The sequence below is a fragment of the Protopterus annectens genome, chromosome 5.part0 (assembly GCF_019279795.1).
Source record: "Protopterus annectens isolate FY-2018-M chromosome 5.part0, PAN1.0, whole genome shotgun sequence".
Classification (NCBI taxonomy): domain Eukaryota; kingdom Metazoa; phylum Chordata; order Ceratodontiformes; family Protopteridae; genus Protopterus; species Protopterus annectens.
This window is the reverse complement of record NC_056735.1, coordinates 1,169,644,312-1,169,667,852: the sequence shown is the minus strand read 5'-3', so window position 1 is coordinate 1,169,667,852 and position 23,541 is coordinate 1,169,644,312. Positions and strand designations below refer to the sequence as shown.

General features: G+C 36.8%; 1 protein-coding gene across 1 annotated transcript in view; it reads left to right on the top strand.

Moving 5' to 3' along the window:
* The window catches only part of XRN1 (5'-3' exoribonuclease 1), a 2,408,514-nt gene that overhangs the window by 1,552,964 nt on the left and 832,009 nt on the right, over positions 1 to 23,541 (top strand). The gene's annotated exons all lie outside the window — the stretch shown is intronic.

The following is a 23,541-nucleotide window of genomic DNA, read 5'->3' as shown; positions in this document are numbered from 1 at the left end:
GTGCTTTCCTTTGCTGGGCAGATAGGTTCCCTTAAAAAAAATTGCCTTTTCTTATATTTTCTGATTTTTTTACTTTCCTCTTCAGGGATGTTATTTTTTTATCCTAGGAGTGTTGTGTTTTAACAGACTGTCTCAAAACTGTAACGTACTTTCAAACTGAGCACTCAATTTTTAATTATTTTAAAAGTAGTGTAAACTAACTGATCACGTATTTTCTGTGGGGCAGCTGTAGTGCTTGAAAGTGCTTTTTATTGTTTTTTCTGTCAAAAAAAGAACTATTGTGGACTGTTTATTTTACTAGCGTTTGCTGCTAGTCTTCCTTGGGAAAGAGGCACCATTTTCAGTTTGACCATGGGGAAAATGGGTCAGTCCCACAATCGGTACTTTCAGCCAGTAAAGAAAAAGTTAAGCAAACAGCCTTTGCCACCACAGTAGGCTAGCAGTTTGCCTCAGCCACAGGTGGGCGAGACTGCTCTAGCAGTTTCTTGTACCTCAGACCACTCATCTTTTACCCCAAATCCCTCTGGTGTAGCACCTATGTGGATCAAGGTTAGCTATGTCCACTGTGGTTGTAGCAGTCCCCTCAATCGGCAAGGGAGAGCCACTCTCGTCAGTTCTGGAAGAGAGAACAGGGAAGTTTCCTTGTTGTGTCAAAATGCTGTGCCTATCCCTGGGGAAGCAGTGACTTCAATTAGTAACATGGTTGGCTTCATTTTTCCTGTCAAAGTGAAACTGAAAATCAAATATGTATCTACACCTCCTCAGATTTCTTTGGATAGGATTTAGTTTACTGGAATTGGCTCTGGTTTAATTCAGGCTGTTGATCCTTCTTATAGAATAGTTTCTGGTAAAAGAAAGAGAGATGCCTCATTTTCTGAAGAGTTTCAAGATTCAGAATCTGAACAGGAGGATGCAGGGCTGGATTCAAAATTTTGTCCTCAGATTTCAGATTCAGACTCAGAGTGCACAGTTTCTGATTCTTCCTTTGGGAGTTTTTTCTTTCTCTGAGACCATTGCTAGAATGTCCCAGTATTCTCAATTAGAGAACACTGAGGTTTCTCAGTCCTTAAGAAAATATGCGTTGTTAAAGAAGGATTTTGCAGAACTTACACCCATTCCTTCTATCCTGACTTCTTTGGAGGATGTGTGCCGTACTGCCTGCAGTTTTCCTGATACCTAGCCAGCTGTCCTTAAAAAGGCAGGCAGGATGTGTAAAGTTCTTCAGTCTTTTAAATTTTTATACATCTCCCTAACCTGACCCCAGCAACTATAGCCTCAGTTGACTCCACTGCTGCTGAGCACTTAGTTAATTCCAATCATTCTCTTTTTAATAAGGATAGGAAAATTATTGAGAGGTACGGGAACTTTGATTTTCAGAATTTTAAATTGTCAGGCTCATATGTTAAGTTTGTTCTGACATTGTGAACGTATGAGGAATGTTTTGTGTACAGTTTTCTTGGGAAGAAAAACTGCTTTAAATAATGTACTTTTTTCTTTTGTATAGGTCACTACCTTATGGTTGCAGTATGTGTATGACTCTCTTGATACTTCTTCCAGGGCTGTGGCCATTTGTAGTGATTTAATGTTTGCTTGATTTCATTCTTAGAAACCTCCCAGATGATGTAAAAAATGAGATTTTAAATTTTCCCTTGAATAGAGATTGTGTTTGAGCCCTCCACTGCAGAAGTGAACAAAAAGTTTGAAGTTAGCAAGCAGATCCAGAGAATGTCTAAGATTTTTCAACCTTCCTTTTTCTAAATTGTCCAAGAGATTTTCTTTCTCATAATCCAATTTTGACAAAAAAAAAAAAAAAACAGAATAAACAGTCTTAACAAAATTCAGGCAAACAGACATTTAAGAAGTGGCAAGGGAGTTCCAAAAAGAAGTCTCAACCCTCTCAAAACCAAGGACAGTCCCAAGAAATCTAAATGACTGTTTAAGGGACCTTGTGACCGCCTCCCACCCTGGCCCTTTTTCTCTTCCAGAAAATCTGAATCTCCACTATTCTTTTTCACAACAGATCAGAAACATGGGTTCCGAAAAGCATTCATCAGGGTTACAGATGGTAGTGGGAAGAAATTCCCCCTTTACAAAGGGGTCTTTCCTCATCCTGCATATCAGAGACTTGTTTCCACCTTTTCTTCATCACATTCTTTCCCAAGGAGTGATGTACGCAAGTTGTTCTTCCCAGTTGGGGAAGGGGTTTTATTCAAGGATATTCCTAGTGCCAAAGAAAGAAAATCCTTCGAGACCAGTTCTGCATCTTTCTTTCCTAATCTTGTTTGTAATAGTGCCCAAATTCAAAATTTCATTTCACTACTTGTTACCTATTCTTTCATGTTTCCTGGTAACACTAGACTTAAACGATGCTTATCACATCCCTGTTCTTCCAGATTTCAGATGTTTCTTAAGGTTTTGTGTGTCTGGATAACATCCTGTTGTCTGCCTTTCCCTTTGGACTATCCACTGCACCAAGAGTGTTCACAGAGTGTCAAGCTTCAATTACAGCTCATTGCAGGCTACAAGGGTATACACATTTTTCAATATTTAGATGATTTTCTCATCTTTGCAGACTTTTTCAAAATGTCGGGAATCTCTCTTGGACTTTTTCAAAATGTCAGGAATGTCTCTCTCGGGTGAGAGAGCTCTTGCACAAGTTGGGATTCCAAGAGAACATTCAGAAGTCTTTCTTGACTGCCTTACACATGACTGTGTTCTGGGATGTCAACTAGACACCTCAGTGCAAACAGCTTTTCTTTCACATGAAAAAATAGATCTTTATTTCGATCCCTTTCTAAGGTTTTATACTCAGACTTCTGTTACTCCAAGGGAATAACTGAAGATTTTGGGTCTCATGGCTTCTAGGATTCTTATGATATGATTCTTATGATACCCCGTCAGAACTCAACATCAGAAATATATAGTGGTATCTAAAATCTCTCTGGTCCCAGCATCAGTAGCCTTTATCTTTTCAGATCCCAGTGCTGGGGTTTGTCAGAAGATAATTTTTTTGGTGGAGACAACCGATGCATTAAATCTGGGTCTCCTCTTCCTCCTTGCTCCAAAGCACTCAGTCACTCATCACGGGCACTTCGGACTTTACTTGGAGAGTGGTTTCAGAAGGGATAAAAGTGCGTGGGGTGTGGGATACCAAGGACAGATGCAAGCAAATAAATATCAAGGATATGCTTGCCCTTATCAAGGCACTCAATTCTGTGAACCATCGTTGCTCCCCTGGACTCCTTTCAAGTGATTGCAGACAGTACCACCATTATGTGGTACATCAGCAAGCAAAAGGGGAACCAGGTTGTGCCCCATTTGTAGACTAGCCGTATTAGTTTGGGATACACCTTCACAGAACAGTCTCATCCTATAAGCTTCCTACATTGCTTCAGAACAAAATTGTGTTGTAAATGATATGAGGAAAACCAGTGCAAACCCTCACAAATAGAAACTAGATCAGGGGGTCTTTTGATTCATTTGTGGTGAGTTCTTCGAGTAGACCTCTCTGCTTCCTCTGTGACCAATCACCTGGCAAAATCCTGTTCCAGGGCTTCATGCATGAAGGCCTGGAAGACGGATGCCTTTTTGTTTCATTTCTTTGGACAGGAATGTTTCTGTATGCCTTTCCACCCTCTCTACTAATTTCCAGGGTACTTCTGAAAATTCAGGAGGAATCCTCCAAGATGATTGTGGTGGCTGCCTTCTGGCCTAGTCATCCAGTGTTCTCCCTTCTTTTTGTAAATGGCCAGGGCTAGTTGCCACAAGCTTCCTCACAGAATGGATCTACTCACACAAGAACGAGGTGTTTAACACCCCAGCATTAATCAACTGTAATTGACTGCCTGGAAGATAGGGTCTTGGATTCCTTTTAGGCACCAGTTTTCTGAGGACATAGTGGGTACTAATTGAGGCAAGAAAGCTTGCTACTAGAAAATCAGATCTTAGCAAGTGGAAAAGGTTTTGTAGTTGGAGCCAGCAACATAATCAGCACCCATTCAGGTCTAGTTGTTCTCTAAGTTTACAATATTTTTGTGCGTTGCTATTCTATAGCCTTTCTTATTCCTCTGTCAATGTCCATTTATCTGCCATTTCAGCATGTCTGTCATGGATCCTCCTCTTTCGAGGCAGTCTCTTGTCAAAATGTTCTTGAAAGGGGTTTTATATAAGAGGTTTTCAAGTAAACTGGTGACCTCCGCTTTGGATCTTAATTTTGTGTTAAAGAAGTCAGCACTTACTCCATTTGAACCAGCTAATCTGGCTGACTTTTGAGATTTTTAAGGTAAACAGTTTTACTGATTGCTCTGACCTCTGTAGGCAGGGTTTCCGAGTTGCAAGCTCTTATGTTGTCAGCCCTACCTCATTTTCCATAGGGATAGAGTTTCTTTTAGAGCTAAGCCTTCTTTTATGCCTAAAGTTGTATCCGAGTTTACATTAAGCCAAACTATCTATCTCCCTGTTTTCTTTCCTGAACTTAAAAGTGATGGTGAAAGGATACTTCACAGCTTGGATGTCCGTAGACAGCTCTGGTACTATCTTGACAGAACAAAATCTTTCAGATTTTCAGATCAGTGAAGGTAAGAAGGGGCAACCTATGTCAAAACGGATTGTGTCCAAATGGTTGGCTAAAGCTGCTACCCTTTTCTATACTCATCACAAGAAAACTATTCCAGGCAAGGTCATGGCCCATTCTACCAGGACTTTGGCTTCATCTATGACTTTTTGGAAAGGGTTGAATTCTAGAAGTATTCTAGAAGCTACTACTTGGCCTTTTGTACATAGATTACAGAGCAGTACAAGGTTGATTCCTTCAGTAGGTCTAGATCATGTTTTGCTTGGCCCATTCTGTAGGAGCTATTTGATCCTCCTCCTTCCTCCTAAATATGGTTAGCTATGGAAATCTACCCATATACCTAAGGCTACTGCTGCAGTCATCAGTATGAAGAACATAGTACAGTTGTGCAAGTTGAACTTACCGTAACAGTAGACGCTCGAATGATCACTGCTGCAGTAGCTGCTCCTTCCCTCCATTCTCTCTTGCATTTTTGTGTGTTTTTTATGCTACGGTTTAGACATTTATTTTTTTTTTGTTATTCCTAGCATTGTCCTTTCAAATGTCAGCCTCCCTGTCTCTCGTCGTTTAGTTGGCTCATCTCAAGCTGTTTGACAGTTTGGGCACATGGAACGTGCTTTGGAAGCTGGCCGGCTCTTGTACCCTTGGTAGGATAATAATCCATTTCTAGCTAAGGCTACTTGCAGCAGTGATCATTCAAACATCTACTGTTATGGCAAGTTCAACTTGTACAACTGCACTTTATGGGCAACATTACATAGCACCATTTTAGGTGCTACCAAAACCATGTGTGTCAGTCCTAATTAATTGAAGCTGATATAGAAGTATAAATTTATGTATGTGATGCACAAAATGTGTACTTTACACAAATACTGCAATCAGGCAGTTAGAGAGCACTATATAGCTGCAGTGTTGTCACCAGTACAGTATTGTACAGTCCATTTAAAGCTACTGATGTTCACTTTACCTCAGAACTTGAATATTTTGTAATATCAAATTAGCACAGGCAACATCATTAGTTAAATAGTGTTTGAAAGTTGGAGTGGTTTAAAAAGGATGATAGTGTGTGAAGAACACTTGTAGAAATCTCATAATTTGCAAGAAGTCATAAGTTAGACACTCAACAGTCAGAACTGTATTACATACCCAAGGAGAGAGATATGTCACCATTATCCAGCCTTTGCTCTGCCAAAAGAATATAAAGAATTTGAAGTGTTTGACTTTACAGTTTGGGTACTTTGGCTCTGAGGTCTCTAAATTATGTAATATGTTTCACATAGTTCTGAAATGTAGCATTCTAAGTCACTGATAATTTGCTAGTTTTAACTAAATGTGTGAAGCTAGAGACGAGGCTCAGAAGCAAACACCAGCAAATGTCATGACTGTTAAATCATAGAACAAAATGTTCTTGAGACACTGCAGATAGTGTGGAGGTCCTCTACTTCATGGAGTGCAGCAAGAAGATAGATTTGGCTCAGATCTTGTTCTTAATATGCTAACACAAAAACAGAGATTATGGATGTTCCACTCTGCATATATAATTTAGTAAGAGATACAGTAGAGAACGTTACATGGAGTGAAGGAGGTAGAGTAGATTCCATATCCAAAACAAACAATGATCTTTGCAGTTCCAGACCCACAGGACCTCTGTTAGTGAAGGTCAGTGCAGATCCTCTAGACTTTCATTTAAATGCGTACCTTGCACATAATTCTCAACATCTAAGCATTAAACAGCCATAACAGTGGCCTTTAGAAATCACAGCAGAGGAACAGTTTTTGATTTTTCAGAATAGGTTTACTATACCCCACATATTCTGTGATTAGAAACTTTTATAGGCTTAAGTTATTTATTTTCTCAATTCAGTGCCACACTCCTGCCCTCTTTGACATTTGTGCCTGACTGTTGTAGATCTCTCACACAATCCACCTACCTCTGTTGGATGTCATCATTTCCTTTTACCTTCTTTCTGTCTTTCTCAAATCATTTTTACCAGATTGTATTCTGCTTTTTTGCATGTGCCCAAAACTTTGTTTTTTTTTTTTTCTATAATTTGAGCTACTTTGGATTTTTCTCTTATGTCCTCATTTTTTTGTCTGTCCCACAGTGCGAGTCCTATCACCTGTCTCAAGCACTTCATTTCCATCATCTCTAGCTTCCTCAACTCCTGTGCCTTTACTGCCCAGGTTTCTGTACCATACAGTAGTACTGGTTGCACCATTGTTTTGTATACATTGCTTTTTAGCATCTTTATCATTTTTCTATTGTATGATCCTGCATGTCAGTTATAATATGAAATGCACATTTCCTGTGTTGTTTTATGCTCATTGTTGCAATGTGTTGTAAGACTGTTGTAAATGAAAGAAATTTAACCCATTGGTAATACTATGAAATGTTTCAGCTGCCAAGAATCATTCTTCAGAGACAACAACAGGAAAACATACAAGACTTATCAAAATCCTTTGAAACACCAGGAAGCCCATGTAATCAGACTATCTCAGTGTCATACAAATGCTGGTCTTTGTCTGTGCCTACTTGCAAACTAAGTAGGAGAAATATTCATTAGATTTTCCAAGTATTGAGGATTAGACATTTGGATATTAGAAGTCATAAAAGGGTATGCTAAGGACTGACTTCAAGTTGGAGATCTTCCACATAAACTTCTCTGTTGTGTTGCTCTTCATCTGCTTTCCTAACAAGGAAGCTTTTTTTTATGTCTGTTTTGAAGTGGAATTTGCTTTTGAAGATTCATTAACTAATGGAAGGAGTTTTTCTTACCCTATGTTTCATGTACTATTTAATATTTACTTTGCTTCTTTGTTTTACTTAAGAAATTGTAATGTGTATGTTTCTTTAATATGAATAATGCAAAGAGCTGTCAAGTCTGGGTCCTCTATTCAAACATTGTTTTCAAAAATATTTATACACTTTAGGACTTTTCCAAAAATGGACAGTTTCCAGTCCAGACTGAACAACTTTAGGAGAAATCTAATTCAAAGTCATGACTATTAGGCTGTTATAACAGTCCACTTTCTTGAATTTGCTCTTAAAAGACATTGATGGGAGACCAAAATAAGAAGAAATCAAACTGTTACCCTAAAGCAAAATAAGAGTACAAAAACCAATTTAAGAATTTTTTAGAGCATCCTTGGAACAGCGGAGAGAATAATATGGTCTTGTTTTGTACCACTTTGCCTAATTCTTCTCCCAGGTCTTTAATGGTCAGAGTTGTTTCTTAATTGCCTAGAAGAATTTGACTTTGTAGAACTCATCACATTGAGTGGTAGTAATCTTCTTAGATATTAACAGTGCACCCTATTCTGTGAATTGGGATTACCTTTGTCTTGCACTGGCGGAGTATGGATTTTCAAAAAATTTTATCTCACCAATAAGGTCTCTTTATGATAAATCTTTGGCGTACATTAAAATAGGATCCTGTTTGCCGGAGCCTGTTACCATTACAAAAGGTACAAAACAGGGCTGTCTACTTTCTTTTTTGTTGTTCGCATTAGTAATAGAACCATTAGCAAATTTCATGTGTGCAAACCCAAACATTCAAGGAATTCAACTAGATACTGACCTTGAGTTAAAGATTCTGCTCTTTGCAGATGACATTTTGTTAAGATAACACACTAAAAGAACTATGGAAAGCAACAAAACAGTTTAAGAAGATTTCTGGACTATTATTTAATGAAAATAAAACCAATATGTTATTAATAAATATGAGCAAAGAAGCATTGAATAAAAATATCATAAATGTTTATCTAGAAATGATAGTCAAATACTTGGGCGTTAAAATTACAAATAACATAGATACAACAGTACAACTTAACTATAAAGAGATTTCGGATAATATCAAAGAACTCATACAAAAATGGAATAAGCCTTTTTTTACCATGGAGGAAAGGCTATATATGATTAGAATGATTATATTCCCAAAAATTCTGTATTTTATAGAAGCTTGCTCGCTACCTCCACCAAAATCCTATTTAGAACAATTTGAAGGGTTAATAACAAAATTCTTAAGGTACCCTAAAAAACCTAGAGTTGTCCTAAGACATCATTTTGATAAATGGGAAGAAGGTCAAATAGGCTTACCAGATTTAGAAGAATATATGCAGTAGTCAGCTTTAAAAACAGTTTCTCTATAGTTAAAGAATATAGTTCTAAATGGAAACTAGTACTTGAAAAAAATCTGGTTAAAAACCACTCGTGATACAATATATAAACATATGGAAATAGTACTGAGTAGCTTACTTTGGTTATTGAAGGAATGTATCGCAACAGGGAAACACAAAAATATAAATTCTAAATACATTATCAGTACCCTAAAGTCTTTTATTTACTCTGTAAACAAAAAATCTGTATATAAAAGCATGGTCTTTTTTCATATTCATTCAAAAGACACAAAACTTTACTTTACTTTAACTTCGATCTCATTTTATATGAATTTATTAAATAAATTATTGTGTATTTTTAAAATATTTTTTACATAAACACACACACATTTTTTTCCATATATACATATTTTTAAATGAATTATTTATTAAATTAAAAGATATTTATATATATTATTTATATTTGATAACATAAAACATTTTTAAAAAAACAATTTATCACTACTATTATTATTTTGAATATGTGTAACTATATGATAGTATAATTAATTATTTAATTATTGACCAGTATACTATATTTATTTAATATTAATGAAATTACCATCATACTATTTTTCTATTTTCCATTCAATCTTTTTTAAAAATTTTTAAAATTTTCAGTATTTTGTTTAGTATTACATTTTAAGATTATATTGATTGTTGCATTTCATATTTATTGTACACAAATATTTGATAAACATAAACGCTCTCTAACATCTACATCTATATTTTAAGAAATTTCTAAATGGGTTGAAGTACCTTTAAGAAACTCATATTCTGTTTTTTAACTAATTGACTAATTATTTGATTAATGGCATTTTAAAAGTATTTAAGGGATGACTAGCAACATGCTAATTGTACTCTGATGATGCCCAGCTTGATGGGTGAAAGCGCTTAGTATCGTTTGATTCCTGACTGGATTTATGTTTCTTGTTGGTTCTACGTTTCGTGTCTTTTGAATAAATTAAATATTTTACTAAGACCGGGACTCAAGGTTGCCGTTTCTTTTCGGCTTACTAGTTTATTCAGCATTTTATGACTTTTTTCATATTCCCAATAGCATATACGCAAAATAATATTATAATTCGGGACTCAGTAACAGTTAAAACACTTAGTAAGAATGTTTTAATTTACTGTCATCAGTTGATAAACACTAATAAAGTACTAATGATAGAGCAAATTATTAGTGAGTTCATCCTTGAAAATGACATGTGGTTAACACTGCAGGGATTAAGACAAACGGTTTTAAACCAACAGGAATAATGCAGAAGTCTGTCAGGGAAAAGGTTCCTAAGTTCATAGAGCAGTTAATAATGCTGATAGAATTTCCCACAAATGGGAAAGGAATTTTATCAGCATTGTACAAATTAGTTAAAGAAACAAGAGTTCGTAATAAACAAAATATATGGAAATACTATGAAACAGTTAATGGTAAAATGCCAGATGATAAAGATAAAACAATAATTCTTAGATCTCCAAAACTAACATCTTTATCACTATATTGGCAACTTTTCACATGGTAATTTATACATAGAACATACTTAACATATCAACACACAAATTAGAACTAATATATAATAAAGAAAATAGATGTTGGAGGTGTAAATCACACTCAATAGCCAATTGGCAGCACATGTTCTAGGAATGCCATTTACTCAAACAATATTGGGAAAGTATTAACTGTTTGATACAGGCACTGTTCACTGACAATTTCCAACTTACACAATCTCTAGTTTTGTTGAATACACCTATGCCATCTTGTGTTCCAAGGCAAAAATATGTAATTTTGTGAACTCTTTTTGCTGTTGCAAGGAAAAATATTACACAGAACTGGAAAGCTGTAACTCCTCCCAATTCTAAATATTTCAAGAACATGGTTTTATCAGTCTCGTAGTTGGAATTGAAAACAATCAAGGAAAGAACAGAACAACCTACTTCCTTAAGCATTGCCTGGCAGAAAGTAAATCAAATGCTGGAAACAGAAGACTAATAAATTATAATCTTATTCAAAGATGCATTCCAGAAAAAGTTTTTCAAGTACAGACATCCTATGTAAATAGTTATTAATAAAAAAATGAAAACTCCAGCAAAGCTAGAACTTCCACTGAGTTGACCTCCCAAACCTCTTGTATCAGAGGCGCATGGGATATATGCAAATGATCCTTATGAACATCAGGTATTTCAGCTAATTCATGATTCTGAATGCCCATGACTTGCTTCGTCATTTTAATGGACAATTTCAAGCCAGTAAAGTCAAACCCCAATAGTTGTGGATATGCATATTTCGGCCTTATGACCTCCTCAGCACAGCACAAGCAGTGTGTTTGATTAAGCATTAGAAATACAGGGCTGTTATACCCAGCTGATGTCCATTATCATTAGGGCCACTGCAAAAATATCATTAAAACAACGAAGCAAGTCATGGGCATTCAGAATCGCCAATTAGCTGAAACACCTGATGTTCATAAGGATCATTTGCATATATCCCATGTGCCTCTGATAGAAGAGGTTTGGGAAGTCAATCAGTGGAAGTTCTAGCTTTGCTGTGGAGTTTTCATTTTGTTTTTACTGATCGGTTTTTCAGTGACCTTCTCACCCATTGTTTTAATGTTTGTTTTTGGAATTTTCTCCACTTTAAGCTTTGATTATGTAAATATTTCTTTGATATACATACTGTATGTGTGTCTCTGAAAATCAGCAAAAAATATTCAGTAAAAAAAAGTGGTAGTAATCTTGTCAGACTGGATAATGATTTTTTTGCATCAAGTGCTGTATCAAAAAAGAAGCTTTTTTGACTTAGTACTTTGAAGTCAAAGAACGTTGAGGGTTGTTGGTTTTACTCAGCAGGGCAACTTGTATACTCATTGGTAAAAAAAAAAAAAAACTTTAATGCTTTAGATGAGGTATTATCTTTTGTTCAGAATGATAGTTTGATTGCTTATTGTGAAGGCACATCTTGGTCTTACTCTTTCTTGGAAAGGCAGGTGGGGTCTGACTCTTGGATAAACCTCTTCACATCATAAAAATATATAGTGACTGTTTTGTTACTGGATTTAGTGGAGTTTATTTTGTTAGTGTAAGGTCATGAACATACATATTTCATCATTTAAAGGGCAGCTTCACCCTAAACACAGTGTTTTCTTCCCTATTCATGTATTTCCTCACTGCAAAGTGATCCCCAAACTTATACATATTCAGATGACACAGTTAAGCAGTTTCTTCTCTGTGGCACCTCTCTCCTAGCCAGCTTCCTTAGTGCACACTGGGGCAGAATGAAATCTGTTAGTATTTTCTTTAGGAATTTGTCTCCCTTGCTATTGCATGTCATTGCCCTAACATATTTGAAAGTTTCCCTTGCCAAGGAAAACACTCACAGCAGTGTATCTGTAGATCTTATTTCATACCTACTGGAGTCATAAAAGCTATTCAAGCTCTAATAATTCACAATTATTTTACTGTGTACTGTCGTTCACATCTTCATTCTTTCCCTCCAGCTGTTTAACTTTGCAGTCTGAATGTGAAGAAGCTTAATAACCACTGGACGCAACTTTACTAATCAGTTGGGTTTGCAATCCAGATATTTTGGCTGATTGCAGGACCTGAGGCTCACAAAATTCCACTTTTTAAAAAAGCTGTCTCATCTCAGTTTCTTTACACTTTATATGCTTTTTAAAGATTATTCAACTCATTTGTAGGAAACTAATAAGTTGAGTCACTACCACTTATTGAAGATTTGACTTCCCAAGATTTCTTACTGCTACCCCTTTAAGTAAATGGAGATCTGATTTGACAGGAGAGACTTGGGTGAGTTATTCATTGCTTGTGCCCTCACAGTGTATTATGGGCAAGAGGCAGCTGCCAAGAGATCAAGATCAAATGTGCCCCATGATGTTATTTAGAGTTAGAAAAACATTAGAATTTTTTTTTTTTTTTTTACTGTTGAGTGTTGAAATATGTGGAAATTCATAGATAAAAATGTCTTTTTTTTTCAGTTTCTGTAATGGTCCTTTAACTTCTTAACAAGTTTTCTATCCTATGTAGCTAACAGGTGTCACTGTTCCCAAGGTAAGTTATGTACATTCCCACTGTTTGCACGTTACCTGCTGTTTTCTTTTTTGATGTAATTAAAATAATATTTTAATAGCTATTTGTTTCTACAGTTAATAGCTTTTTCATAGTTTATATCAATACACAAAACAAGGTATACTTTTTATTATTGAGCACTGACTTTTATCCTTTGTTAGCTACTCCTGACATATTAGGACTTCAGTTTTAGTAATTCTGTTTTTGAGTTAGCAGCTTACTTACCAAGGAAAGAAAATGATTTGTGATGACATGTATAACTGACATATTCTTCACATCATGGCATTCTTGTAGGCTTTGGAAGTTGCCCTTTGCCCTCTGATGTCCACAGGCTTCATAGCACTCTGGACCTTGAGTCTTGTATGATCAGTTATTAACATTTTGAGTAAGTAGCACCTTTTAAATTGAATGGAACACATTTCTTCAGTGCCGATCCTGCTGTAGTTCTCTACCTGATATGCAGAAGCCTTTCTTGTCTAATTATTTTGCTAGTGATAATGACTGAAGATTTATTTGTTGAAGTAGGTGATCAAATCTGACTGTTTTGAACTAGTGTAACACCTTTGAGTCTGTTTGATTTTGTGATCTTCAGTTTTGCTTAGAGGGGAAGTTGACTGTGAGCTTATCTTTTATGTTGTTGTTGTTAGTGTCTAAGAATTAGCTGTTCTAATGGAGTCTTTATGACACTGCTGTGTGTTGTGTAGGAGCTATTTATTCCGGTGGAGTCCTTGTAAATTTGTTGTCACTTCTGTCTGCGCATTTTTTTCCAACCATGGTATATTGCAGCTGTTTGAGTTTGGGGGGTCTCCTTTGTGTATAGATAATGGGGTGCTTTCTCTTGCAGAGACATTGCTAGCCTTGTGTAGATGAATAACACAATGTTTGATATTGTGCTGATAAAGTGTAAACCACTGGGATGCTAAAAATATGTTCTATTTTTGTAGTACATGTCAAGTAATAGTTTATTTAACTATTGGAAATTATCACATGCAGTTGTCTCACCAAGCTGTGCTTCTGTGCTGCCCAGCTACAGATAGCATGCCTCCATTTGCTGTCTTGGCTTATGTGCATGCATGTATAGAAGTAGTACATGCTTACTGGGTGGTGCTTTGTGAGTGCAACACCTAATACTCCTCTGGGAGTCATTCAAGTGGTGAACCAGAACCAATGAACTGACAGTGGTTGCTCACTCCCATCCTTTCTTGCCAGCTCTTACAGGCTCCTGAGTTGTCAAACTCTGGTCACTTGCACTGTAGTCAGGACTTTGTGTTTGCCATGGAGCTGGCTAATGGAACTGATGTTATGTGGATCTTGAAAAGGTGCTGTATCTTGTGCCAGTGTAATTTTTTACCATTTTCTTGAGTTCGTGGGTAATTTTTCTGTATGGGAGTACCTGGATGTTATCTCTTAAAGAATATTGCTGGGATTTTGGAACTGAATAGCTAACTTCTGGTAGTTGTGCTAATAAAAATAAATAACTTTGATGCTAAAAATCCTTCGGGCAGGAGCAACTAGAATTTGTTGATGTTAAACCAACTTCAGAATTAGAAACCATGTTAAGAACTACAGTGTTGTGTGCACTAATATTAAGAGAAAGGGTACTGAGGTAATTTTATGTTTTTTTATTCCTCTGTGTACGTTAATGTTTGATTAGTTTTTCTAAGTTTATTTTCCTAGTTTAACTTTTGTCATCTTCAAAATGTGTTTTTTATTAATCCTTTTAAGATCTGAATGCACTAGTGCTGTTTTTTGTGTGTTGCTTTGCTTGTTTTGATTGCTTAAAGCACCTTGCAGTCATTTTTCCTTATGCATGCTATCAGTAGATTTATTTACTGTTTTACTGGAACCACCTGTAGGTCATTGTGTGTTTGTGTGTGTATATGTCTCTTTAAGAAACTCTCCAAGGGATAGCCCAAGTGAATAAATGCTGAGCACGTGTGAGCCTATTTTATAGTAAGCTGTTGAGATGTAAGCATGTATGTATGTGAAGTCTGTCTGTTGGCCAGTCTGTTTGTATTTTATGATGCTGCTATCCATCCTGATGTGTTTCTGTGCATTAAAGCATCTAAACGAAATACCGCACCTGCTTGTCATCTTTGTTAGAGAAGGACGAGCGATACGGTTTCAGAAGTATCACGTCTAAAACGACTTGAGGCCAGGATGAAAGCCAAATTCTTCAATTTGAGTTTGAGAGGGATTTGATTGAAACTGGAGGAATATAGATGAGTGAATCATCCCTACTGTGTACATATACTTCACAAAACAGGTTAGAAACTAATTTCAGATGTTAAAACTTGCTCAGCACTATTTCTTATTCTCAAAATATGAAACGAGGCATACAGAGTGCTCTAAACGATATTCGCATAAACTGGTATGTCCGATATTGATAAAAAATATTCAAATTACTATGGAAAATGTTTGAAATAAAGTCCGAATTGCATAAAATTAATAAAATAAGAGAAAATGACTGCATTTTCGCTAAGTATGTATTTTTCATATTAATCAAAGATATCCAAGTTATCAGAAGTGTATAAAGTGTTCGCATGTTTGTGCAGTGTTACAGTAGAGTTATTTCGCAAGATACAGCCATTTCAGAGCATATTTTGCAAAGTACAGTATTTCAAATAGTTTATTGTGCATTTGAATGTTATTACAAGCTCACAGAACAGTTTGTTCTTACATAATTGCAGGGACCATATTTTCAGTGTGTTTGTAGATACTTTGCGGGCATGGCAGACGGATTTCGAAAACCCAGTGCGCTTGTGTTTTGACAGTAATATTGCTGAGAACTGAAGTGTTTGAGCAAGAGTATGACATTTTCTTACAGACTGCATTTTCATATATTAGATTCATAGATTACTACTAGGCTAACTACCCTTGCGGGCAATTTAAAGCCTAGCCAATTACCCCTTGTGAGAATCAAACCCTGCACCTTGTGTCTGTAAGGTAAACACCTTAACCATTATCCCAAATCCCACCCCACTCCAAACCCTGGTTATCTGAATTACAGTTCTTAGATATTAATTACACCATAGAGACAAATAAAATAATGATATGGGACTCATTAAAAGCTTACATATATGGTAAAACCCTAACTTGGTATAAAAAAAAATCAGAGAATGGGATTCTGAATTATTAGATCTACAATCCAAACTTTTGTCAGTAAAAGCTGAAAAAAATCAAAATCATTTGGAGATGAAAAAGAAAGTAGAAGTATTAAACAATAAATACAATGAAATTCTAACACATAAAACTAGTTTAGCTTTAGAAAAACTAAAAATTAATACCATGGCCACTTCCCTCAAGCATCTACATAATTTATCCACAAGACTCAAAATACAATCAAAAGCTAAAAACATTAAAAGCATCTTCCATGAAAAGAAAGGAAAAAAATGTCTTGAATATAGGTGACATTCTTGATGCCTACAGAAATGACTATATGGAACATTTCCAAAAAGAAAATATACATATCGATCAATTAAATCTAGATGAAAAATGTTCTAATATTAAAAAAAATACCAGAAAAATTAAAACTACAGCGCAAGCACCACTATCCTACAAGGAAATTGCAGATACAATAAAAGAGGGAAAAATAATAAAGCTCTAGGTATAGATGTCATAATTATGGAAATATATGAATTTTTCCATCAAAGATACTACTCCTCTTAAATAAAACTCTATTGGAAATTCAGTCACAAGCTTTAATACCAACCTCTTGCAGATATTCCTTAATCACACCAATCCAAAAGGAAAACAAATCCCCAAACCTCTGTAGCTCATACAGACCTATATCATTATTAAATAATGACTATAGGATATTTATGACAATATTAACTAACAATGAAAATACCACTATCCAAAACAATAAATAATGATCAAACTGGATTTACATATCATAGACACACACATGATGATATTAAAAGGATAATTTCCATTATAGATTACGGTACTAAAGAAACACTCATAATTGTCTTAGATATAGAGAAAGCATTTGATTCCCTAAATTGGGATTATTTATTCAAAATCCTAATGCTAATTGAATTTCCTGCATCCTTTTTTCATCTCCTAAAGAATATATATATATATATATATATATATATATATATATATATATATATACAAATAATTTAGCATATGGCAAATTAGGTCCTTTTACCTCTGAACCTCTTAGCACAAGTAACAAAAAACTGAGGGTAATGCTACTCAATGCCAGAAGTCTAAACCTCAAAATGCATGCACTCGAGGCACTCCTCAGTATGGCAAAAATCGATATATGTGCAGTAACAGAAACCTGGTTTAAGGCTCCAGAGAGCACCCCAGCACTACCAGGCTACAACTCATACCATACATTTCGACCACAGAATCCAAACCGAAATACAAAAGGTGGGGGCGTATCCATATTCATCAAGGATACCCACACCTCCAGGTTAGTGGCACCACACGATGCTTCAGAGATCATCAACGTACAACTAACAATGGGCAAAACTGCAATTCAAATTGTAGCTTGCTACAGATCACCCACCATGTCCCAGGACCCCCATTCCGCATTTCTGGAAACTCTGGGAAATATAAAGGTCCAACCAAACACCCTAATGTTGGATGATTTCAGTTACCCAAACATTAACTGGGAGAACTACTCAAGTACGAACTCCCTTGCCCAACTTTTCCTAGAATTTATAAACTCAAACGCCTTGGTTCAACTGGTCAACACTCCCACCAGAGGTGACAACATATTGGACCTGGTCATCACCAACATGGGCGACTGGTCTTCCACACCAGAGGTCAACCCTTCGCTGGTTAGATCTGTCCATAAACAAATCACTTTGGATATCCATATTCCACCTCCACCTCTAGACAAGAAAACCACCATGAAAAAATGTTCAAATGCAAACTCCACGTTACTGAAGACCAAGGTGTAAAGTTTCAAAGCCCCCATTCTGAAGGATAACACTGTCCAAGCTGCAAAATACTTTACTAATGCATTCTATGGGCAGCTACAAGAATGCATGGATCATGCCATCCCAAGCAAAACCAAGACTCACTCCTCCAAGAAAGGGAAACCAGGCTGGTGGACTCCTGCCTTAAACAAGCTATACAACAGAAGGAGGAAACTAGTACAGAAAACAGTAAAATCCCAAGAAGGGAAGACATCCCTGATCAGTATCAGCAAGAAACTATGATCCCTCATAAAATCATCCAAGGTGAGCTTTGAAAGAAAAATTGCCAAGGACTCAAAAGATAACCACAAGGCTTTCTTTAGCTATGTCAAGAATCTAAGTGGCAATGCTCAGATCTGCTCGGAGTTAGTGCAGAATGGCACAAAATACACTGAACCGACCGATATCGCCAACATCCTGGCAGACAGGTTCAGTGCAAACTTCAACCCCCTCTCACCCCCAAAAGGGCACATAACCATACCAGAAGAATGCAGAGTCCCTGAAATCACAAACACTCCGGTTAAAACAGCCCTCTCCAAAGCCAAAAACACAACATCAATGGAACCCAGACGGTGGTGGTGGTGCTACGGTAGCATTGTCACCTCACAGCAAGATGTCCCGTTCGATTCTCAGCTAGAGCGTCGTCTGTGGAGACATGCGTGAATGGGCGTACCTTCGTTGAAGGTTGTGTGTTAGGGCCGGCAACTCAGCATGTAAAAATCAACTGCCAATCATTAGCGGACTGGAGTTCCGCTGTGGCGACCCCTAACCGGGAAAAGCTGAAAGACACAACAACGATGAGACCAGACAGTGTCCCAGGCTGCGTCCTACATGAGCTCAAAGACGAACTAACCCCTCACCTAAACACACTGTTCAAACTCACCCTCTCCATAGGCTACATACCCATAGAGTGGTGCACAGCAACAGTTATTCCACTCCACAAAGGTGGAGCCACAACAGACCCCGGGAACTATCGTCCTATAAGCCTGACTAGCTTGGTCTGCAAGGCTATGGAGCGCATCATCATGGAACTCATTAACAGAGAAATTGGGAACCTCCAAACACTGGACCCTACCCAGTTTGGCTTTAAGGGCAGATCATGCCTCCTAAACCTGGTGGACTTCTTTGAGATGGTTACCAAGGCTATAGACGAGGGAAAGGTGGTACACACAGCCTACCTAGACCTTGCTAAGGCCTTCGACACCATTTCCCATTCTGGTATTGTAGACAAGCTCACCAGTCTGAACATAAACCCCTACTTTACAAGATGGGTTGCCAAGTGGCTCACGGACAGAACCCACATGGTGAGAGTTGCGGGAGCTAGGTCAGACTCTAAACCGGTTACAAGTGGCGTTCCCCAGGGCTCAGTCCTAGGACCCCTCTTGTTTGGCATATACTTCTCAGAGGTACAGGTAAGCACAGGAGGTCTATGGCCGACCAAGTTCACAGACGACTGCAAACTAGGGGCTATAATGGACTCTCCGGCTGACACAGACATCCTCCAAAAGGGTCTCACTGAGACGGACACCTGGTATCAAAATCATGGCCTCAAGCTAAATGCCAAAAACTGCATAGTCATCCCCTTTGGAAAAAAACAAAAGTACCCACAAACTCCCACATACGTGGTAGTCCCCTAAATACAGAATACGTAATAAGGGATCTGAGGACCCAAGTAGATCGTAATCGCACCTTTGATAATCACATTGCTAAAGTGGTTAGAAAATCCTTCTACGTGGCACACCTAATCACAAAAGGGTTCGCATCCAGATCAAAAAAGAGGTCATTGTGCCCCTCTACTCATCAGACCCATCATAGAGTACAACGCCCCATTTGGGATATACCTTACAAGACACCTGCAACAGCTGGAAAGACCACAGAAGTACCTCACCAAGAGGATCACTGGCCTCAAACAGATGCCCTATGCAGCTCAACTGAAGAAACTCCAGTTGTACTCGGTTGCATGCCGCCTACTCAGAGGTGATCTCTGCCTGACATACAAGGCCATGTCCAACCCAGATTTGATGGACATGCTCCACCTAAAAAGAACCTTATCCCCTCAAGCCACACCCTCTAGGGATCTAAACCTCACCACAACAATAAATAGGACGTGCTGGAGGGATAGATTCCTGTCCCAGAGACTTCCCATGCTTTGGCTTTGGAACAAGATCCCAATCTACATTAGGCAGAGCTCCTCGCTAAGAAACATTGACGAGTGGATGGGAAACAGAAAGTTTACCTCAGGGATCATTTCAGTGGCTCTGCTGGACAGAGGCACAGGGAACTAATCTAAGGGGGTGGCGAAAGCCAACACATTCTGGCTAGGCTTATAAATGCCTTTGGGCACATAGCCTAGTACCAACCTATGAATCTATACAAACAAAAGGCACTAAACAAGGATGTCCCATGTCACCGATTCTAATTGCTCTGGCTATTGAAATATTGGCAGATTCAATTCATAACAATATAAAAATCAAAGGAATAGATGTTTATGAACAATATAATTCTAAAGTAGTGCTATTTGTTGATGACATAATACTAACATTATCTAATACAAAAGAGACGTTAATAGAATTAAATATATTAATTGGCAAATTTCACATGACTTCAGGACTCCATTTCAAAAAATCTAAATTTTTAAATAAAGAAAAGAACTGCAGACTAAGGGGGTCACATCACAGGGAAACAGGAATCTACCTTAAAATATCTAGGAATTGAGTTATGCAAGGATAATAATGAATTAGTCTCAAAAAACTACAATATCATCATCAATACAATTAAAATATCTGTGGAAAAATGGAACAAAATAATATTAACATTTGAAGATAGACTTAAGTCAGTAAAATGTTTTTACTGCCCATGATCCTATATATAGCCTTGACAATACAACAGTTACCAGAAAGGAATATACTTAAAGAAATAAATTCATGCCTAATAAAATTTGTATGGTTTTGCAAAAGAAACAGAATAGATTTAATACATCATATCAGACCATGGAAACAGGGAGGATTAAACTTTCCTGACATAGAAACGTATATAAAAGCATCAATATCTAAAACAATCTCAGACTGGATAAGTCCAAATTACTCTGCAAACTGAAAATAATTACTGTAACAACTGTAATATCAATAAATGAATTTGATTTACAAAAAAATTTCAAATAACAGAAACAATTTGCCATGGCACATATGTATTAACATGCAATATAACATAACTAGACCCACTAAAACTCGTATGATTAATTATTACATTGACTCATTTAGGAAAATTATTAATGCAAATATAGATTTAAAAATCTGGTTTGATCTTTTAACACCATTTATTGTCACAAATAACTTTCCACATAAAATATATAGATAAATTATTAATTCCTGGGACCAGAAAGGATTTGTTTGTTGGCTCCAATATATCAAAGAACTAAAAGTTTTAGATATTCAAGTAATAAAAACAACATACAAAATTCCACAACAAGACTGGCTAACTTTAAAGTATTCTGTCATATTTGCAAGATTTAAGCAGAATAGTTAACCATTCTTCATTTAAAGAAATACCTAAATTTACGAAATACATATATGAAATTATATACGACTTTGACAAGGGAAACAGTATTTCAAAATTTTACTAAAATTTGATAAAACTACAAAACACCCACAATCTCATATTGGAAATATATAACAAAAGGACACTCAATACAGTTAACTGAAGACATTGAAACAAATATCTTACTATCAATAAAATATACATCCTTTTATATAATACTGGAACGATTTTAATTGGAAATGCTTGCACAGAGCATTCTTAACCCCAGACAGAATCAGTAAAATTAGTTTATCCATAAAAGGAATATGTTGGAGATGTGAGCAAGTACACAATGCAGATTGGAACCACATTTTCTTTGATTCTATTAAAATCAAACCATTTTGGAATGGTATTAATAACTTTCTACAAGCTTTATTTAATGAATGATTTTATTTAACTAAAGCGCTTGTATTATTAAATGTAAACGAAGGTCCTCACTTGAATAGGCCAAACATGTATCTAGTATGGACTATACTTGCAATTTCAAAGAAGTATATAAGAAGAAGATGGAATACAAACACAATACCAACTTTGGAAGACTTCAGCCTACTGAAGACCACAGCATTATTGGAAATTAAAATTAAAGAACTAAGAATTTATCCAAAGCCATTTATCAACAACACTTAGGGAAAAGTCTTACCATTGATTTTCTGATAAAGATGACCATGCAAAGGCATTTATTCTGCTTGGTTTAGCTGTGTCAGAAGCCATTGAAAGGGAACATTCATTTGTGTATGCACCTGCTATATCTTTGCAGGAGAGGGGAAAAAAACGTCATATTGTACTGGGTGAGTCAAGGGAGGACCCCGAATGCTTAAAATGTAAATTCAGAGAAATGTGTAGCCCCAGACAAACATTACAATGGAAATGCCCTTATTTTACACAAGGGATCAAAAGCCTGGTAAAACTTTTGCAGCATATATAACTGACCTGAGAAATGAGGCTAAAGCATGTAGATTTGGTGATTTAAGGGATGAGTTGATAAGAGATGAGACGTGTGTATGGTATCAAAGATGACGATATGAGAAAATTTTGCTTCATGACTGATTTTGCTTTGAATAAAGCCACTGAGATTTGTCAGATACACAAGTTCACAGAAAAGCACAAAGATATGCTTACAAATGAGAATAACTCTAGAAGGCACAGTAATAAAGCACATGTTGATAGTATACAGCACATGGTTAAAAGAAACATGCCCAAGCACATGGCAGCAACTGCAGCCTCTTCAGCACCCACTGGTAAACCCCAGAGCTTTCTAGCAAATTACAGAGTTCACACATTCTCAAAGAAACATAAGAGTGGATCAGCAAACTCCAACCATGGGCCCCAATGTAGTTTCATTGCCAACTGTCGTAATCGTGGTGGAAGTCATGAATCTAAAAGGGAAAAATGTTTAGCTTTTGGTCAACAGTGCCACAAATGCAATAAGTAGAATCATTTCAAAAAGTTTTGCAAATCAAAAGGTCCACATTCTTTTATTAAAAGGGAACTTTTTTTAAAAAACAAGTTGATCAGTTAGAGAGCTGCAACCCAACTCTTTATGTTGATAGTGTGTCAGTGCTTCATGAAACAGTAAGTGCAGAAGATTTAAGGACAAAGAATGAAGTATGTTTTATTCAGATAAATGCAAAACCCATAGAGCTCAAAGTTGACACAGGTTCCAAGTGCAATGTTATGTCAGCAGAAACATTTTCTACAGTGTGTCATGGTGAAAGGCTTGATCTGGCAAGGTGCGTGAAGCTTGTTGCTTGCGGAGGTGAAGAAATTCAGACCAAAGGTTCAGTAGTGCTTTCATGTTGCAACTCATTTTATGTGGTCAAGAGGCACGTCCAGTCATTATTGGGGCTCAGAGACCATTGAAAATGGGGCTGCTTTCATTTACTAAGGAAGTCCACCATGTTAACTTAAAAGACCACTACTCTAATTTCGTCCAGTACATTTTTTCTACCTATGCTGATCTTTTTGAAGACAAATGAGGGAAGCTTCCAGTTGTGTACTCCATGAAGTTAGACCCAGATGTCAGTCCAGTTATCAGGCCAGCTCGAGAAGTTTCACTAGCCATGCAGGACAGAGTCAAAGCAGAGTTAGATAAAATCATGTGACAAGTTGTAATTTGTCCAGTTGCAGAACCAGCTGGATAGGTATCTTCCATGGTGGTAACTCATAAGAAAAGCTCAGATGACATCAGAATGTGTATTGATCCATGAGATTTGAACA